The sequence below is a fragment of the Helianthus annuus genome, chromosome 3, assembly GCF_002127325.2.
Source record: "Helianthus annuus cultivar XRQ/B chromosome 3, HanXRQr2.0-SUNRISE, whole genome shotgun sequence".
In the NCBI taxonomy this organism is placed as follows: domain Eukaryota; kingdom Viridiplantae; phylum Streptophyta; class Magnoliopsida; order Asterales; family Asteraceae; genus Helianthus; species Helianthus annuus.
The window spans coordinates 111,211,151-111,233,259 of NC_035435.2; the positions used below are offsets into that span (position 1 = coordinate 111,211,151).

Consider the following 22,109-nt stretch of genomic DNA (forward strand, 5'->3'; position numbering starts at 1 on the left):
CGACAGGATGTTTGAGTGCCGCCCAAACTCGGGGTAGACTCTGTCATTCGTTGTGAATCCGATGGATGTTTAAGTGATTACACTTTGTCATTCGTTGTGAGGGTTTTAATCTCGTGAGTTTATCGTAAATGCTGTATTAGTTAATTACCTAGTTTTCGTATGCATTATAGTTTAAATTAGGTTATCAGGCTTATTAGTAGACTAAACTCTACCCAAACACTTACAATCAAAGTAGATGCTAATTCTCAGAAATTGAATCAGGAAGCTTGTTAATTCAATACTGCATGCTTATAATGTGAGTCATTCTCTTTTATTCAAAATGTTTTATGAAATCTTAAATATTTTCAGAGTTATAATTAAAGTGATTAAGTTTATGTAATCACCAAATTACAGCCGGTATGTGGGGTATTGTGCACATTACTACTGTTGTTATCACTTTAGGTGGGCGAACCTAATTAGTGATATTCGTCACCATTGGGGCAGCCAATGGGGGATATGACCACAGTTACCGAAATGAGTCGAGTGACAAATACTGTGGGTAGTTGGTTTGATATCAGAAACATTGTAATCTCTCTTAATATTGTGAATTATAACAAATCTGTTTTTATAAAACCTGAATGAATTTAACTCAGTATTTCCCGCTGACAAAACCTTTTTAAAACGCGTTTCAGGTAATTACAGTAGATTGGAGTAAGAATTGGATCCGGCACTGAAAGACTTCAAGAAGTGGCTTATTTTATTAATTAAATCAAATTAAGAAATATTGTTTTTATTAAAAGCTATCTTTGTAAAAAATGGAATTTATTCCATCTATTTAAATAAAATTCGGTGTTTCTAAACTCTGATATTTTTTTTCCTAACTCACGGTCCTGATGAAAATTCCGCTCCAATGTTTTTCAAAAATAACCACCGGTACCGCTTGGCTGCTCGCGACTCCCGATTCCGTCCAGGGTGGGTCGGGGGTCGTGACAGAGTATCCTTCCCAAATTGGAGGAGGACACTTGTTATAGCTAACAGTCGGTTTCTTACCACAATCTTTCTTTTCCTTCGGCTTCTCGTCTTGAAAAGCTTCCATACCTGCAACAGTTGGGTAAATACGATCAATGAGATAATCAGAACTAGAATAGCTTTGCAGTAATCGTCTAATCCTCTCATTCTCAATCTTTTCTGTTTCCAACTCTTGCTTCCATTTAGCACCCTCTTCGATGTAGAAGTTGATGGCTTTCTGCTTTGACATCATGACTGCATTCATCATCGTCAGTGCTTGTTCTCTCTCTGAGTTTGTCTTTTGGAGACCAGTTACTGTTTTGTTCAAGACATCATACGATTCTTTCACATAGTTAAGGTTAAACAGTAACTGCTCCTTCTTCTTCTCATACTCAGCAATTATGTCATCTTTTGCTGCACACTCCTTGCAAGCTTCCAAACACTTCTCACAAGGCTTTACAACTTCAACAATCTTCTCAACCTCGATTGTTTTCACAACTTCAATCACCTTTTCTTCTTCTTTCACCTTCTCAGCTTCAGACATCTTTTCTTCACTCACCAGCTCAGTCTTATCATTCTCCTCAGCATCACTTTCAGTCATCATTTCCATGTATTCTTTTGCAGCTCTTTTTGCCTTCAACTTTTCCATGCGATCTGCAAAATAGAAATGAAAACTTTCAGGAGAAAGATGAGATTTTGCAACATTTATATGCTTCTCTTCCTCATCATCACTGAGACTATCAACTGGTGACTGATCAAACTGTACAGACTTTTCAGAAACAACATCTGATACACTAGAATCAGATGGTGTTTGATCAAATACAACTTCTTTTTCTAAATCAACAACATTTTGTTCATCCTCATCTGAACTTTGTGACTTTTCATCAGAATTTTCTGAATTTTCATCAGAAGTAACAGATTTTTCATCTTCACTCGTCACAGTCACACCAATAGACTTCATCCAAGTAGCAAACATGTCTGGCTCTCTGACAATCTTGGCGATGAAAGCTTTGAACTCTCCTTTCTCATCAACAAATATATCCCAGCTGAAGCCTTTAGGTTGTCTCTCATCATCTTGATCAACTATACAGGCTTTGCTATCAGGAGATATGTAGTTGCTCCAGTTGAAGTCCACTAAACATGCTCTCTTAGAATCTTCAATCTTCCTACCATGAGCCGTCTGTGAGTCTTGTGATTGACCAACCTGCTGATAAATGGCTTTTCGGTATTAATCGTCTTTTCCGAACGGATTCTGAGCACCGCTAGCTTCTCTACCCTTGCACTCCCATTTGAAATGGCCTTTCTCCCTGCATCGAAAACAAGTAACTTTAGATTTATCAAAACCTAAAGTAGATACATGAGCATCAAGAAAGTCATTTCTCCCGGTGATTGTTTTGAACTTCTCAGCACGTCTAAGAACACTTGCAAGACACCATTTGATATCCATGAGTTCCATTTCTTCGGCGTCTATCTGATCGTAATCCTCTTTTGTAAGCATAGGATTTCCGATCCGACGAGCAACAAGACCCTCATAGGATAACAATACAGAACCAAGTAGAGCCATGTGATCTTTAGCAGTATCCTCAGAAAAACTTTGACCTTCTGGAAGATTTAGAGCTATGTTGCACTAAATCACATATCCATTTCCTGTCTTTGTACCCTGAGACTGAAAGCTTGTATTTGTCTCTTTAGGATTGACACTCGGAAATGATGAAAATCCGCTGCTGCTGTTGCCCGAACCCTGATCAGCTTTTTCTGATGAATCCCCAGCACTGAACATAGTTTGGATTTTCGGACTTCTCTCAGATTCTGGAACTGGAATACTACCTTTATAATACATCTTCACATCTTGTTGACCACTCGGACTATTCATCCTTGCAATCTTTTGCTGTTCCAAATCCTGACTCTCGATCTTTTCAATGAACTGAGAAATAGTCAATCCATCATAAACACCTGTGTTTTTCAGAATCATCAAGTATGTTCCCCATTCTTTCTGTGGTAACGCATCAGCTAGCTTGTCTACCCACTCTTCATGATCTTTTTCAACACCCAACATCGACAATGATCGCACTAAGTGACAATATCTCTCAATCAGCTTCTTTGTATCCTCTCCCGGTAAGCTGCTGAACAGATCAAACTCTTTCTTAAGCAACACCTTCTTGCTTTTAATCATATTCTCGCTACCTTCAAACTTGACTTTAAGAGCATCCCATATCGATTTTGCAGTTTTGTCGTGTTGTAGCAGAATGAATATATCTTCTTTGATCGCTTGCTACAATAAACTGATCATCATCTTCTCGGCTTTGTACATCACCCGTTCCTGATCTGTGAATCCTGATAACTCTTTGATAACCCGCAATTCTATTCGAGGCAACATGTATTTCTTCAGAATACATTCCCACGACCTAAGATGATTCGCCTGAACCCAGTTCTCGAATCTATCTTTCCACCCGTAATATTCTTCAATACTCATCAATTTCGGGGGATTTTGGGTGGTTCCCGTTTCGTTCTCTAAGTTCATGGCCTGAGCAATCGCAGCTGGAGTAGACGGAGTAGCGAACGCGTTGTAAAACTCTGAATCCATGAAGACTTTGCACGTTTTTCAAAAAACAGTGATAAATAAGCGAAACCCTTAAAGCGGATGTACAGATAAGCGGATCTCAAGATGACCGAATAAGCGAAACTGTTATGTTCACAGAAGCGAAACCAGTGAACTGCACTTGAAGCGAAACTGTTGAAGCGGAAACTCTGATATGTCCCTTGAAGCGGAACCCTAGTGTACTCAGAAGCGAAACCTCACTAATTGTGACACACAAGCGGAACTACCACGTAATTTGAAGCGAAACCTTTGATTTTTGTGACACACAAGAGAAACCTTATGTAGTTTGAAGCGGAACTTCATAAGCGAAAACCCAAATTGTCAGTTGAAGCAAGACCTTTCAAGCGAAACAATCAGATGTTCAAACAAGCGGAACCTAGTTCGAAGAAATTTTGACCCATTTTTATTCCGAATTTTGGCATGAAACTTTCCAGGATTTATCAATGTCCAATAACACACTTTCTGTGCAATTTTGACCTAACTCTGACCGTTACAACTTTCTGAAATGATAAAAGAAGGTGTAGAAGTAAGAAATGATGATGAAACCCAGCTAATCTCTGTAGAAAACCTCCTCCCAAGCTCTGATACCACTTGTAGGATCGTGACTTGACCCGAAAGAGTCGTTCAGAGGCGTTCTCCTATGTTTCAGGTGCGGAATAACAAGAAACGTAGGTAGAAATAGCTTGTTCTTCACTATAATCAACTGTTTTATTGATTTAACTATGTTTACAGCTCAAACGTCACACCGGCAGCACCTCGGTATGGAATTGGACAAAGTTACAAATGATTTCGCTTATAGAGTATTTATAGTGAACAGGTTTCGCTTCAAGTGACATGTTCACATAAGCGAAACCTCTCACTTGACATTCAAGCGGAACCTCTAGCATATGTCTCTACAAGCGAAATCTCTTCTTAAAACACATACATTCTCCTATTTTCTCGTATATTGAGCCCTAATCTATACAATGCAATATAAGACTTGATCTAAGACAAAATCAACAGATGTAGTGCACCAACAAAACACCTCATATCATTGCCGAAACCCATTAGTTCGCCATGTAATCGATAATGAACTAGAGATAGTTCCACCGAAAGATCGTAGTGTGTAACCGGTTTCTTCTATTCCCTTCGTTCTGGAGTTCTAACTTCATACATCCGCGCTCGCAATGTTCGCTGAAGTTCTATCACCACCCCATCAGTTCCAATCCGCCGGTCTGCGACCTTTATTCTATTGTTGTCGCTTTATTCTATTATATGAAAAAAAAACAATTTCAATCTCTTTTAAAAGGGCAACACTTTATTCTTTCAATCAATCGATCTATTCTATGCAATTTAGAAAACCCAATAATACCCATTTCTTTAGGGTGAGAGGGGCACTCCTCTCTTAGGAAGTCCCCTCTCTTACGCACGGCCAATCAGCAAGCGCCACGTTAACTCCCCTCTTAACTCCCCTCACACCCTCAGTTTGATGGCGGCACTCCTCTCTTGCGGGACTTGTTTTTTATTTTTTTTATTAGTTACATAAATACTTTTCATCCAATCCGCACCTTCCATCTCATCATCATTTCTCTCTCTCCTCTCTTTTTTTGTGTGGTGAACCCTCCCCGATCCCCTCCCCGCGGTGATGGCGGCGGTGTTCCCGCTCGGGGACTTGGGTCACCGCCCCACTCCCCGCATGGTGCACTGTATGCCCTTATTATTTACTCTCTCTGTCTCTCTTATTTTCTCTAACCAAAACCGTAGCCTCCCTCATCATATTCTTCATCTAAAATTTTAACAAGTGACACAAGAGCATCAAGAGGGGAGCAAGGATCATCACACTCAGTGGCGGACTCAGGAATTTTTTCCACTGGGGTCCCTTTTTATGTGTTACAATTTTTCACAACCAAACGTTAGAATTTCCGGGTCAGACGTCGTTCGGGTCGGGGCGGGGCGAGAAACATAATAAAAGTACAATATCAAATAAAACTATATGATCGTTACTCACTAAAAACACACAATAAAAATACTATGTTATTCGAAATTAAAAAAAACATGATAAATAATTAAAGTTGTACCCTACGAAAATTAAACGGATACAACTTAGTTAACGTTAGAATGTTTTGAACATTAGATGCACTAAAATTATCATCGAGACTCAAACTACTACACGTAAGTAATTCGATGGTTGCCTCACTAAAACGTTCGGCCAATCTTTTGTATTTGCATGTCTAACTTTATGTTAAAATTTTCAATCTAATAATAATAGGACCGGTAAGGTTAGTTTTTTTTCTTGTATGTTTAAGTCAACATATCCATCTTTCAATTTCTTTTTAATATGGTTGAAAAGACACCAAATCTTTCATAAGTAAATAAACTAGAATTACACCTTGATCTAGTTTAGATAGTGTGGCTACCTTGATTAAAAAAATGCCGAATCATAATGTGACAAAGATGAAACCGAATCAGACCTAATCAAACAAAACCGAGCCATCGAATTAGATTGTTTGTCACAAAAGATGAGATAAAACCCAAAACAATGCTTCAAGCACAAAAATACTCGATTAACATTCAGATTAGATGTAACCAAATGAGTTATGGATGAATGATAGAAGAATCATAAGAAATTGAATGATCAATAAGATAACAAATCAAAGTACAACAAACCATTCAAACAGAATCGATCAATAAGATGATGAAGAAGTTATCGGAATCATTACCGTCGATGATGATCACTGTTGAATATTTGAAGATTGAATAAACCTCGGTGCACAGGATCGATTGAGAGCGTAGGAACCAGAATCACCGATTAGGGTTTCGGAGTAATGATTTGAACAATTTGAGATAATGAGAGAGAGAGAGAGAGAGTATAGAAAACGTATATGTGATGAATGATGAGAGATGAGAGAGAATGAGAAAGAAACGTATGAAAGAAGCCTTCTACAATCCTTGCATATGAGCAATGCCACATGTCCTATCATTAGAGTTTTGCCACATCATTACTTAGGTGGATGCTTAGGTGGCTTGCACCATTGGGTGACATGTGTCCCCCAATGGTTTGCTTTATTAGATATATATATATATATATATATATATATATATATATATAGTGAGAGTTGGCTACAAAGTCCATTTTTCCTACAAAGTGTAAAAAGTCATAAAACACCATATTGTCAACCATAAAACACACTCGAAACCCACAAATAACAAAGTGAAGATTACTAAAACGCCATATTTGTGGGTTTTGTGTTGTGTTTTGGATGATAAGGCTTTAATTAGTGAATGACTAACATTAGTGTGTTTTATGTTGATTATGATGTTGTGTTTTATATTCATAGTTCTACGATGGTGTGTTTGAAGTTTTTATGGAATGTTAGGGTTTAGGTATTGTGATTTAGTGATCTTCACTATGTTATTTTTGGGTTTTAAGTGCGTTTATTGGCTGAAATTGTGGTGTTTTATGACTTTGTACACTTTATAGGAAAAATGGACTTTGTAGCCGAACCCCACCCTATATATATATATATATATATATAGGGGGCTGCTAGAATGAAAACCACCTCGAGTTGTAAGAACCGCGAGAACTACACCCCACGGAGCGCTGTTCGCCATGATTTTTTTTTACAAGTAGATGTGTGTATTATAAACACAGCCGTAAAAAATCATGGCGAACGGCGCTCCGTGGGGTGTAGTTTTTTACACCACAAGTTTGGTGTTTTTTAATTTTTTTTCTTTTTTCTTTTTTTTTCACCAAACTTGTGGTGTAAAAAACTACACCCCACGGAGCGCCGTTCGCCATGATTTTTTACGGCTGTGTTTATAATATACACATCTACTTGTAAAAAAAAAATCATGGCGAACGGCGCTCCGTGGGGTGTAGTTCTCGCGGTTCTTACAACTCGAGATGGTTTTCATTCTAGCGGCTCCCTATATATATATATATATATATATATATATATATATATATATATATATATTTGAGTGTCAGTGGAGCACAACTTGTATTTAGGATTATAAAAAAATGGAAGTTGAAACATATCAAAAAGAGCATTTAATGAGCCCTACATTGATCGAACATGTAGCTCTTTATGTTTTCTTTTATATTATTTTTTTTAACAAGTTAATATGTAAGCTAGCTATTTAATATATTATATGGCATCTTAATTTATCATATGCTAGCAACTAAATCAAATATGACACTAAATACCAATTGGTTGAAAGTATTAATTAAAGAAAAGACAACTAAAATAGCCATGAGGCTTACGAACAGAAGGTTCTAAGCAACCTTAATATTATTTATTTATTTATTTTTTGCAATGTGAGATGCATAACAACATCAACTATACGTTGATGTTTAAGATTTTATTATTATTATTATTATTATTATTATTATTATTATTATTATTATTATTATTATTATTATTAGAATTAACCACGTGTTTGATAGGTAACAAGCATGTATAATTTATGAGTACCAGTATGTCGAGTATCGGTTGCGCGTATGCATTCGAGATTGGTAAGTATAACCCGAGCATTGCAACACGTATAAGCATGTATAAAAAATAGAATTTCATTACGATCGAAGTATCGGATTTATATTGGTTTGAAACGAAATACGAAATATAAAAGGAACAAGCTTCCAAAAATAGAAATACAAGACACGTTTTCTAATTATGTAAAGTACGAAGAAACATGGCGTTACATGTTGGGTTTTAATTTAAAAAATAAATAATTTTTTACGCAATCTATAAATAATTAAATATACCCCATTCTACATATCATATTTCATAGAAATCACTCATAAACTTCACATTCCTACACCACATCTCAAAATGGATACTCAAGTCAACTAGACAACAAATGAATAGATTTCACGAAAAAACAAGAATCTGCAAGAAAAGATATTGAACATAGGTTCGGGGTTTTGAAGAAAAAATGGAAAATAATTGCCCTACTTGCTAGAATTTGGGAGAAAGAAAAGTTAAAGAATGATTTGTATGCTTTCATTATTCTACATGACATGATTTTAAAGGATTCAAGTACGGCAATTTGTCAAGATTACGATCCAGACAACAAGGAGCTACTGGAGTACCCGGAACAAAGAGTAGCTATCCTTATGAAATTAGCCGCCGCGAAACACATGATGCTCTACATGCGGATTTGACTAATCATTTATGGGTTAATCGTTCGAGTGACGAGGAAGACAAGGACGATGAATAATTTGTTTGGTTCATAGTATTGTAGTTTCTACATTTTTAATGTATTTTAGTATTAATCTTTAATTAAATAAAAAATAACCGAAGAATGATTGATAAATGTTTACAGTTAAGTTAACCTACAACACCTAGTTAATGAAAAATTTAGTTAATGGAACTGTGTTGAGTTGGCGCTGATGTGGTGACACTTTTTCTTAGTTAACAAAAAATGTGTTAACCCACAACACATATTCTTATAATTCTGGGTTTATATACCTTCAATTTTAATTAAAGAGTTTTTTTTTTTTTTTTTTTTTGTTAAATCCATTGTTTGATTAAATTGAAGAAGGCTTGATAACTCTTGTTAAATCCATTGTTTGATTAAGTTGAAGAAGGCTTGATTTCCAACATTTTTAAATCAGACTTTTTTAATTAACCATTAACCCAAGACCTAATTGTCACCGTTGGTAAACCTGCCACCACGACTTTAGCTAAGGTGGTGCCACCCAGGCGGCAGCCTCGATACCATAAAAGTAGAATACTACGAAAAATAGGCAGAAAAACAAGGTAGAACAAAATCAAAGAAATTTGTAAAAAACTGCCTTGCTTTGCAAATCCATTTTCTCATTTTCTGATTTAGTAAAAAAAAAACTACTTGCTTATGGCAAAACTTGCCATAGCCAATGTCGAAGGTGTCAAAATCATTGGTGGTAGTCTTCGACTCGTCTCGAAGAAAAATAATCTCAAGGCGGTCATCATACTTGTTGCAACACAACAAAGTATTTTGGCAATGTTCAAGAAATTCAGGAATAAATCTACTAATATTGTCATCATTGCGTGGAACTCTAGTAGTTGCTTGATCTTGATTAAGATTTGTAAGGGCACATAAGGATGTCGGAGTTAATGATTCTACATTTATCCCTATCTGGTCATTTTGAATTATTTCATCGACTTTAATGTTATAATAATTTGGTCTAAAAGGCTTTAGCACAAATTTGGTAATGAACGAGGAGAAAGGTTGGCTGAACTTCATTTCCTATCACAATAGAAGAAATATTATATCAAATCTAGTATTTACATTATTACATTAGAAATAATAATAGAGTAAAATATTTGAGAAATCACTTACTGTTTTCTCGTATTCTTATCAAAGACGAAAAACTGAGCAAGCCTCATCAAAACAAAGAGAGATAGCTAAAGCTATATCCACAAGTTGATTTATAGTAAGGAAATGTGCTATGTTGTTAACTAATGACATAAAGTTCATAAACACATAAACGCATTCTTTGTTAGGAGTATTATTTTCTTACGTTCCAACATTCTGTCAATGATAAGTGACGGTCCCTCCGAGCATTGACACTATAAAAGGAAGTTTTAATTCCAGTTTCTAGTACGATTTCTTTTAGTCTTTCCCACTCTTTATTGACCCTAAAATAGTTCTCCAACAGTCTTTATTGACCCTAAAATAGTTCTCCAGCGATTGCAAAGAGAAGCCCTCGTTGGATACTGTTTCTGAAGCTGGTCAATTCCTTAGTAATATAACATATTATATGATTCCGAAAGTATCATTGCGATATGTTTATTTCTATCTACAATTAGATTAACGTTTGATTTAAATGAGCCAAAGTATAGTTGATATTTTTCTTTCTTGCGAAGAACCGAATCGATACCGTCCACACAACATTGGTGTTGGTACCGTATTCGTTTGTTTTTATGGTTGTTTCTACGTGTCATTATAAAATTTGTTAAAAATAAAGTTGTATTCGCAATCAAGTACTTTTTTAATATCGTAGTGCCGAACCGATAGCGGTTGAAAACCGAACAACATCGGTACCAGTATCGACATTCATTTATGGTTGTTGATTAGATCTAAAACATGTGTGGATGTTCTCTTGGCATATCATTTTTGGTTGCTATACTGAGTGCCAATACCTTAGCATACCAAACGGAAGTGATATAGGTCGAAAGCCCACTCTATAGCACGAGAGAATTCCACTAACATGATTTATACTCATAAGCCTTCTTTTTTTGGCAAGTGAGGTCCCCTCTCTTTATACCGCTTCACATCTCAAATTGATGGTAAAATTTATAAGTGATCCAATGGTTACAAAATAGTATCTAAAAACTCTATGTAACTTTTTAAAGAAAGTTCTACATACATTTAACATTATTTTCTTTGAGAAACCTAGATTTATGTAGAATTTTGTTCAACATTTATAAATGAAATATGCCTTAACTTGAAGTGTCATAACCAAAGATGCAAAAAATTAAAAATCTTGGGTTTCTAAATGGGCCATCTTCGCAGGTTGGCTGGTTGAACTCAACATGAATCCATAAATTTTATATGAACCCGAACATCACACGTATTGTAGGTCCGGGTTTCAGGACCGAATCCGTGATTTTCATGATTATGTTCATAGATGGAAGAAGATAGAGATGATAAACAAACAAACTTTGTATTAATCCGGTAGTAAAACATTACAAGTCGGCCCGATTACATGATAACCGAACTAATACCAAAGAAGTATACATCCAGGGAGAAATCAAGTGGTGATTTCTCCCGGTGAGGTCTCAAACCTCCTCTCACTCTCTTGTGTTGCAAATGACAAGGTGTTGGTATTTATACCCAACACAGGTTGTATGGTCGAAGGATCTAACTGACTGATCGATAGATCATCTGTCGATCATTCAGCTTTCGAAAGATACACATATACCTCGAAGGATGACATATCCTTCGAGGTCCATCTTCATCCTTCGATGGATATCTTTCGAGCTCATCGAAGGATATACACAATCCTTCGATGCCCTATCCTTTGACACCAAACATTATACAACCATAATTTGTCTAGCAAACACACACGGTCAACCGAATAACCTTCTCGTTTGACCACTTCAAACGAGCGGGTCTATACACGTTCGATAGACCGTGTCACTAACTATTACAAATTCAGCGTAAAGTAAAACTAATCTATTCGACAAGCATCAGACACAAAATCTGCATCAACAAATTCCCCCTTGTCCGTTGCTGTCGAATGCTGAAGATGCAACTGCAATCGATCTTCAGTCAAGTATTCATCTTCTGTGCGTTAACAAATCCCCCCTTGACCGATGATCCAGGTAAGTAGTATCTTGATGCTCCTTGTATAATATTTCCCCCTCAAAGTACGCATATCCGTGTTGGGTGTTGTGCAATTTCCTCAAAAGGCTCAATTGACCGATCTTCCGCTGATCTTCCAATACGCCAACCGGCATTTGATAAGGGTTCCATTCTTTAAAAACTGCATCAAGTCTTGATCTTCAAGCATACTACATTGATAGAGATTTCTGGTGAACTGTCTTCTGTAAACCGTCTTTGTGGAATCGACCAAGTAATGCACTTTAATCTTCAGCATCAACACTCAGGAAAGTCAGCTAGATCAAGTGTATCCCTTGCAAGTTCAACCAAACGGCACGCTTAGTTTCACTACATCCAGATCTCATTGTCTCGCCTTTGTGAAGTTGACCACGTAATGCATTACGAATCTTCAGCATCAGTACTCAGGAAGTCAGCTTGACCAAGTACATCGTTTGCAAACTCAATGAATTGAGTTACCCCCAGATCCCTGTAAAATCCCAAAGAAACATCAAACCCAAAACCAAATCCTGCAGGTCTTCAGCCTTGAATTATCAACTTCCATAAAGATTCCCCAGGTCTTCAGTAAACAGCGCTTTGAAACAACTGTCGACTTTAGATACCTGTATGTTTCCGTGCAAAACCCTTCACGCTGGCTGGAGAATTAATTAAAATCCTCAAATATGTGTCTGTGCAAAACATTCCACGCAGAACCGTATGTATCACCAGAAAATCACAAACTCTACCACCTGAGATTGCGTTTAGAAATTTACCGAAGAAATTCAACATATGAAAATTTTTATCCCCCCATTTCTTTGGTAAAATCTCTAAACCTTAACAGATTCTTTCCACTTCAAAGAAACTGTCGTCAAATGTTCACCAATTCCCTCCACTGAGCGGAACTGTCATCAATCTTCATTGACTGTTCTCGGTTCCGAAAAATCACAAAAACGACTTTCTTCTTTGCATATTCTAGTTGAATAAGAACGTCCCCTGGTACCCTGTTGGATCTGATTTGTATCCCCCCCAAAGAATTTGTGAACTCGTTAGGACCGGTATTGACATTCTAGGTTCATTCATTCGTTACCAAATGCGAGAATATGACAATAAACAAAAAGATTTCTTCGTTGCATATTCTAGTTGATAAAGAAATTTCGCCTAGTACCCCGTAGGATCCGACTTGTATCCCCCCAAAGACTTTGTGAACTCGTTAGGACCGGTATAGACGTTCCAGGTTCATACGTTCGTTTTCAAATGCGAGAATATGACAATAAACAAAATGCTTTCGAACATTTCCGAATAACCGGTAACAATCATAAATTTTGACGTGCGGAAGTGAACATACCGTGTTGTTTTTGGCCCATAATAGTCGCGTTACCATTTTTGCCATTTGCATCGGTAACCGTGACTACCCCACATTTTTCAAAAATCAAGTTTTCATCATCTCTTGTTTTCATCATCCCGCATCATCCCGCGCGCTCACAAATTCGTACGAATTTGATGTTAAAAATCAACTCAAATAACTTTCACGAACACCCGACCCCTATCTGCATCAAAAACCTTTGTTCCAATGGATCCCTTTTTTTTTTTTTTTTTTTTTTTTTTTTTTTTTTACATTTGCCCAAAATTTCACACCAAATGGGCCCAATAGAAAAAAACCTAGCAAAATATAACTTTAGGCGCTAGATTTTCACTTTGATACACTTTGTGTGGACGCGACTTGGCTCGGTTCGACTCGGTTTCGACACGGTTAGGTCCGGCTCAAACCCGACGTCACGACATTCCTCCGTCGTGCGCCCCAGAGTTCGACACGCGAAGCACGGAGCGCCGCAAACCCATTCCCGTTTACACCTCACCATGACATCATCATTGTGATGTCATGGTGATGTCACAAGCTTGTCTCATATGTTGAGTTAATGAAAGATTGTAACAGATTTGCGAACTGGGCCGTAAACTCTTCATTTGGGCCGAAGACTTGTTTGTAGGCTTTGACTTTTATTTGGGCTTTATTTAAAATTGATCCTTCGAAATTGTTGGGGATTAAGATGATCCTTTGAAGTACTACTTGATCTTTCGGGGTTGTAAGTGACCCTTCGAAATCAGTTGAATCTGATCCTTCAAAAAGGTAAAGATGACCCTTCGAAACATTTTGGGGGAAAGGTGATCTTTCAAAGTTGTTGGGCTTTTGAATTAGTTGATCTTTCAAAACAAAAGATGACCTTTCGAAAAACAAAATGATCCTTCGAAACATCAAAATGACCTTTCGAATTTTCTTTGAACTTTCGAAAAACATCACTGAATCTTTTTCATCTTTCGCAGTTTGAAGGTATCAAGAACATCAAGAACACAGGACTGTGTAAAATTTGCAGATTTGATGAAACACTTTGTAGATAATTTTTGATGATGAAAACTTGAGTATTTAGGAGAAAAACATAAAACCCAACACTCGTTTTAGCACAGATCTAAATATTCGGGTCCAGATCTGAGTTTTTCTCATTTTCACCATTTTTACATCTTGAACAAAAACGCACAAAAATCACAGATCTAGAGCACATGTGACTTAGTAAACGGTTAGATTTACTAAATCGGGCACCATGGCTCTGATACCACTTGTAGGTCCCTTTCCGGAGGATGACGAACCTAAACCTTGTTATACAAACCCACTAGCGAGTGCGGAATCCAAGCTAGCAAGCAAACCGGGATGAGACAAGTATAAACACAAACACACGAGGATTCACCGATTAACACCACTGTATTAATACGAATGAAGGTTCCGGTTACAAGCACAATGTTTACAAATCTAACTTGCAAACTCTCTAGTGTGTGTGTGTGTGTTTTGATAGAATGCTCTCAAACTCTCTCTATGTGAGCATCTATCTAACAAGCCTCTCAAGTCTCTTACAAAACAACACACTACATGGGTATTTATATACCCAGCACAGCAGGTCTGGTCGAAGGATTAGACAGATTGTCCGAAGGACCATCTGTCGACCACAATGGCCATCGAAGGATCCATATATACTTCGAAGGATAGCATATCCTTCGAAGTCCATCAGTATCCTTCGTGGTTTATCTTTCGAGCCAATCGAAGGATAGACATAATCCTTCGATTGCTCATCCTTCGACTCAGACACTTCACAATCATGTTTCTAACTGTTGGGCCAAGTCAAACCAGGAGGACGGTTGACTTGGTCAACTTACAGGACTGACAAGGACATCGTTTACATATAGACCGAATACAGACAAAGTACAGACACAAGTGCATCAACACGTATGTTTATCCCAAAATAAATACATACATACATACATACATACATACATACATACATACATACATACATACATACATACATACATACATACATACATACATACATACATACATACATACATACATACATACATACATACATACATACATACATACATACATACATACATACATACATACATACATACATACATACATACATACATACATACATACATACATACATACATACATACATACATACATACATACATACATACATACATACATACATACATACATACATACATACATACATACATACATACATACATACATACATACATACATACATACATACATACATACATACATACATACATACATACATACATACATACATACATACATACATACATACATACATACATACATACATACATACATACATACATACATACATACATACATACATACATACATACATACATACATACATACATACATACATACATACATACATACACACATATATATGTATATATGTGAATGTAAATATATGTTTATTTTTATTTTAAAACTTGTAAGTTTTAAAACAAATTATCAAGTTACAACATCCCATATTTCAAGTACACATTTATCTATATTTATATATTTATATTTATCGTCTAATAAAGGATTCAACTAATCTATATCTATAATCTATATAAACCTATATAAAGCATTTCCCTAGGACAAATTTGTAATTTCATCACATTTTAAGACGCCAAAACCATTTCGCGTAGTTGAAGACGGAAAGGCGATTCCATTCCTACCCTCATTTATTCCATATCCCCTCACCGCACCAAAAATTGAATGCGGCAATCCAATCGTTTAGCATCTAAGCCTCAAACCGTTAGAGATGCAATTGAAACTGATGAATGGGAGTTCAAGTCGATTAAATGGTACTTGTATTGCACTCACTTTGGGTTAGATTCGAGAAAAAGTGAAGAATCTCGTTCTAGGGTTCCAGCCACTTGATGGTATCCGGTTATGGTGGCACTCGGCGGTAAAGTTTTTAAGGAACTCAAGGGTCCAGTTTGATGGATTTGTACTCCAGTGGTGATGACAACGTCGGTATTGGAGCTCCGACTATTTTCCGGTGACCGAAAAAGAGTAAGCCTTCAATTTTAGTTTTTTCAGTTGATTAGGTTCTACAAATCATTGTGTTTTTTGTTTTGCTTGTTTTTTAATTTACATTGGATCTGGGTTTGGTAACATTGCCAGTTTTGATTTATGTATTCTTCTATGATTGCCTGATTGTTGAAGGTTGACAACATCATTTTCCCAATTGGGTTTTTTGAACAAGAACAATACCCTTCCTTCTCCACGATTCAGGCAAGGACTAAATCAATTTTTGACATACGTGTTTTATGTCAACCCTTCTACAAGTAATTCTCATATGGTTGCACATGATGTTCTTAGGCCCGGTAACTCAGACACATTTCCGGTGTACAGAGCACTGGCAAAAGGTTATTAAGAGATTGGAGATTTCATGGTGGTTGGTATGGGCGAAGTCGGCAAAGACATTTTCCGGCACCAGGGTTACAAGGTATCCAATTTTGATTATTGATTGAGATGTAATAGCATATTATAAATATTATCCGATTGACTGTTGGTTAATTTTATAGTTTTGATTCCGAGATGCAGAAGCATTTGCGAGGTAATTTTCGTGCCATTACTTGTTCTTGAACTGCAATTTGGTTGACTCGTATACATTAGTTTTCTTACATAGATGGGTTTGACCATATTCTATTATAGGCGTGCCTTGGTTTAATTGGGTTTCTTGTAAAACTCAACAAAATTCAGAAACGAGTATCATTATCAGAGACGTGCGCATAGCTTAAATTAGTTGCTGCAACCCATGGTTTAAAGGAAGCTTGGATATCTTATCAGTTACTTTTATTAGTGTTACAATCATGTTATAATTTTCAAATATATATAGATATTAATATCTATACTCTTAATGTTAATATGGTAAATACTATTATTATTATGATGATTTCATGATGATGATGATCGTCATCGTCTGCTTTAGATTCTTTTATCAGTTGGACGGGCTGGGCTAGGGGTCGGAATGGGTACAGATAATGTGCGGGTCTAAACAAGTCGGGCTAGGACGACCCATCTATACTTTTTAGTCTAAGTTGTAGTATTTTTTTTTAAATATTAGTGTGTTGAAAATGATTAAAAATACTATTGTTATTAAAATAATAAGATGGTTTTCATGTAGTCAGATGATGTGGAGACCAGGTCTCGTAGCTGCAAGATACATCATGCACCCTACCATTTACTTGTATAGACTATAGAGTTGCCTTTACAAAGTGTTTTTTTTGTAGGTTGAGAAGTACACCCAAGGTCTTTGTTAGGTTATTCTTTATTACTTCTCAGACGTTGTGACAACTCGAGTTTTCAAGGTCTTTCTCCGACACGCTATTTATGTTGCATAACTTGTTTACTTTGTGATTGTACATGTTTGATTATATGATCGATACATTGTGTGATTTGGTTTATACATGATTAATGTGATTGGGAATGTTTGGGTTGATTAGGATGTTTGGTTTTATAAGCCTTAGAGTAGTGTGCAATCGAAACCATACTCATGAAACTTAGGTGTTTCACCTTAAAATGTCTCGATGAAACATTGGGAGATTCACCATCTCTCACTCAACGAAACCTAGAGGTTTCGTCATGAGCTTATCGACGAAACCGAGGGGTTTCGCCAGTTGGGTTCGGGCCCAAGCAAGGCCCAGTCTTGAGTCGGCCATGTTAGCCAGTTTCTTTATTTATTCGCATAACCTTATGATGGTGAAACCTTAGTGCTCTATTCTATCTCTCCCCTTGACGGCAACCTACCTATCGTATCCGGAGTTTCAATCCCGCAAAGTCTGACCCTCATGTCTAGCGGCAATCACATCCCGACTAGTTTCCATCACTGTTGATCGGTACGTGATTTCCATTGTAGATCGTTACATGTCCGAATATATGTTGATGAAAGTTCTATGAATGTAGGGTTTTGCATTATAATCTATGATCGTATGTAAACCTGTTATCTCGGATCATGATTCTTGATTGTTATGTGCATAGTTTGAGTGTGGTTGTAAATGATTAGAGCGTATGTTAAAAACATCGACTTGGTCATACATGAAGTAATCGAATACGAAATTCTGTAACTTGATAGTGTAGTGATAAGCTTATTGTACGTTGATGATCTTGATATGTTAATAGTTATGTTTGATGTTGACAGTGTATGACACCTGTTGTATTTGAATTATCATTGGATGCATACATGTTATAATCTAAATCGTTATGACTGCTTGTTAATTAGTGTTCATACTGGGTGATTAATGAATATTGTAACTGCATGATCGATGGTTAAGATGAAACGGGGGTAGACTATTAGGAATCATATATTGATCTATGATTTCAAGAGAAGTATTGATGATTGCTGTTGATGTAATATGGATTTGATTGATATTAATCATAAACTGTTAGGGTTTCTGTGTATAGAGTTGTTCATATCCCGACGTAACTGTTACATGTTGACGAAACTCGCAAGTTGACGAAACCTGAGAGTTTCGTCCAAGGAATGTCACGACGAAACCTGGGGGATTCGTGGATGGGGATCACGGCGAAACAAGGGGTTTCGCCAAGGGTGTAAGCAAGCACAGTAAACTAGGTTGAGTCGGTTGATGGATAACTGTGTTAATAATTCCATGACTAGGACATGTTGGTGTTAATTAATTATGAGTTACAAGGCATGGCTTAGTTGTTGTGCTTAGCATCTAAATTGTTGAGTACTGCTTTGTATCGTACGTGTGAGCTGTGGACTTATGTGAGCTTGGAATAACTGCTAAGTGCTACGTGGAAACTGTCGATAGAATACACTATATGCTCATGACTTATACTCGAACTATGTGTATGTACACTGATTTCTGTTTACGTGAATATCATTAGGCTTTGACTGATTAGTTGGAAACAAGTAACTTAACCAACCGAGCAAACCGAGGTGAGTTCACACTTTCTACAAGGCATGGGATTCCCAAGGGTTGGGAATGGGTTAATAAACTAAAACGAAATCTACATATCCTCCTTGGGTAGGATATATGCGGCCATCCTCCTTGGGTAGGATGCCACTATAAATCCTGCGTATTCTCCTTGGGTAGAACTACGTACGTTCATCCTCCTTGGGTAGGACAACAACCTTAAACTTACTAGACAAAACTCTATCATGAAGTCCCTCACTTTATATCGACTTAATCACCGAGGCCGATGGCGAGCGAGTCATTAGTTAATAGCGCTATTAGGTTTGACAAACCTCACACCGTGTCGTTCGAACGGGCGTGTACTAATGGATCATGGGAAACTGTCAATGATGATAGACGTTGACGTAGGGCACAACTATTGTTCGTCAGTGGTCGATATGGTAACGGTCTAGTGGTTCACATGGGAAGCCCCCACTGATTATGGATATGGTTTGGGAAAAAAGGAACTGGTTAATCATATTTTCAACTATGGGGTAACCCCAATGGCAAGTAAGCCAGCTAAACAAAACTATGATTATGAAACAACTTAAAACGAACACCCAACTGTGAACTAGCTCAACTTTGTTGTTGATTTGTTGTTACATGCCTTGCAGGCCTTTAGGTGCATATCGTTGGAACTTGCTGTCTGGGAGGCTGGAGTGGTCATGGGTCGAGATACATGGAATCGCAACACAAGATTAATGGTTTTTATATATGTGGTTTATAAACACTTAACGAATGATTTATGCTTCCGCTGTAAACGTGAATTATTGTAACGTTTTAACACTTACTGTTAATCAATGAAAGTTTTATTTACATATACATATGAGTTCAATGTGATTGATGGCTAAGATCCTGGTACGTCACACGCCTTGCGGTGTTTACGCGAGTGGTATTTTGGGGGTGTTACAAATTGGTATCAGAGCCATTGGTTATAGTGAACTTGGTTTTAAAAAGGGGAAAATGTTTTTGTAAAACCAGACTATAACCGAACAGTTCTGAAAACGGGAATACGACTATGACACTCAGCTCCAGATTGCAAGGTTCGTCTCTCTTATACTCATTGTACTACATAACTAGTAAACACCTACATATGATATTGCATGTGATTGCACGTTTAGCACAACAGTATGAATTCAGGTACATTTGCACGTGTTATGTGACTGATAGGGTGGTATTTCCCTAAACCTTCATGACTTATGCTTCGTGATACTCTTTGTTTGCTACTCGAGTTGAGGAACCATTTGACATGAGTTGAGAGGAGCTGAGATGAGCATGCAAATCACAATATTATTGTGGGTGCATACATAATAATACTGTGGGGCGCATGTGAGTCCCGGTGAGGCTTAACAAGTGGAAAAGGGGTTCCGTTCCATTATTTGATCGATGTGAAACATAACAAACCTATAGGGGTCATAGCAGTGATTGTCCCCTACTCGAACGTGAACTTTTCACTTCTCTCTGGATCCTTTCGAATATCGATGCTATCGAGTATTACCTGGACACCCATCCGAACGCCTAGCGAACTGTGTAGAATGGTAGGTGCTTGTACGAACCTCCCCGAGTTGGATGTTGCAACGACAATGATTGGTCTATATCTTTCCCACCTTTCTTCGTTTACTGGAACTTAACATATTGACGCCTCAGATTCTGGAGTGCGATCACTTCTGCAACACTCCTGCAACATACTGTGTATTATTCCAACCACTTGCAACATCGATGGACAGGAGGGTGAGCGTAGCACTTTACCGACCTCAGTACTTTGGCGACCCTGATTACCGGCAATGAGTACCAGCGAATTGGCTTCAATCGAACCCTTAACCCTTGTCAGCGACTCATGGGAGCCAACTCTTACGAATCAATCGAGACATAAGTGATGATAATTGACTTTAGTGGGGTATGCGTAACTGCCAGCACCATGGGTAGCGCTTTAGGACGTGGCTCAGAATGTGAAAAGATGGACAATGATGGTGAAGAATCGTAGGGCTTCGTTTCGAGCAACGACATTGGGAGCAGCAGTCACAGCGACAACGAGGTATTCGTAACCCTAACCTACAGTAAGGAAATAAAGTTGCCCATAATGCGGATTGGCCGTGGTTAAGATAAGAGGACAACGATCAAAGGAACAACGACAGTATTTGAAATCCTAGTAATGAAAATAGCAACACCAGAAATGATGCTCTGGGAAGGACATTAAGAATTGGCATGGGCGACGCCAGGACTTTCACGGCATGGTAGCTAGTATGAGTAGCAATCCGCTTCGTCTCTGTTCCGTTTGACCCTGATGCTCTTAAGAGTTTGAACCTGTTGTGGAATCGGCCGATGGCTAGACAATGGAAACCTCATATGATCGCTGGGATGCAAACATGACCTTGTGGGACAAGTGTTCGGCATCGACCTTTCTTCTGTTATTCTTGATAGATGTACCCCGTGAGGAGACAATTCTACGTATCCCTCTCCTTCGTGGAGGATTGTTAACTGTACTAACGCGTCTGGGTGGCGCAATGGTTGGTGGAGTGTCATCATTGAGAGCCAAGAGTGCCTATGGAGGGATTACCCCGCTATGTGGCAACTGCTACAAACATAAGGTTAGGGAAAGAGGATCGAGGATCCACCAGCTGTTCGTGATTACTGATGTGCACAAAATGCAACATACAAATTACATCAATTGTGGCATAAAACTAACCCTTTTTTAGTACTAATGTTGGAAAAAGTGCGTCTTTGTCTTCCTTTTGTATTTTCAGGATTAAATGAGCTCAAAGGAACAAAAGAAGCAAAAAGACAGCTAAATCTAACATAAATACAAGAAAAGGAACAGAAGTGGCATGCCCGGCCTCCCGACAGCATCTTCCCAAGCAAAAAAAAAGAAGACAGAAGACTGAACACGCCTCGTGCTCAGTGAGCACAGGGCCATGCCCAAGTG

General features: G+C 37.6%; 1 long non-coding RNA gene across 1 annotated transcript; it reads right to left on the bottom strand.

Moving 5' to 3' along the window:
* Window positions 1-9,345: 9,345 nt before the first annotated feature.
* Window positions 9,346-10,756, bottom strand: LOC110927938. Its single transcript, XR_002586018.1, has 2 exons — window positions 9,890-10,756; window positions 9,346-9,796 (listed from the first exon to the last, which is right to left on the bottom strand). It is a non-coding gene; the product is annotated as an uncharacterized LOC110927938 (long non-coding RNA).
* Between the last annotated feature and the right edge of the window lie 11,353 nt (window positions 10,757-22,109).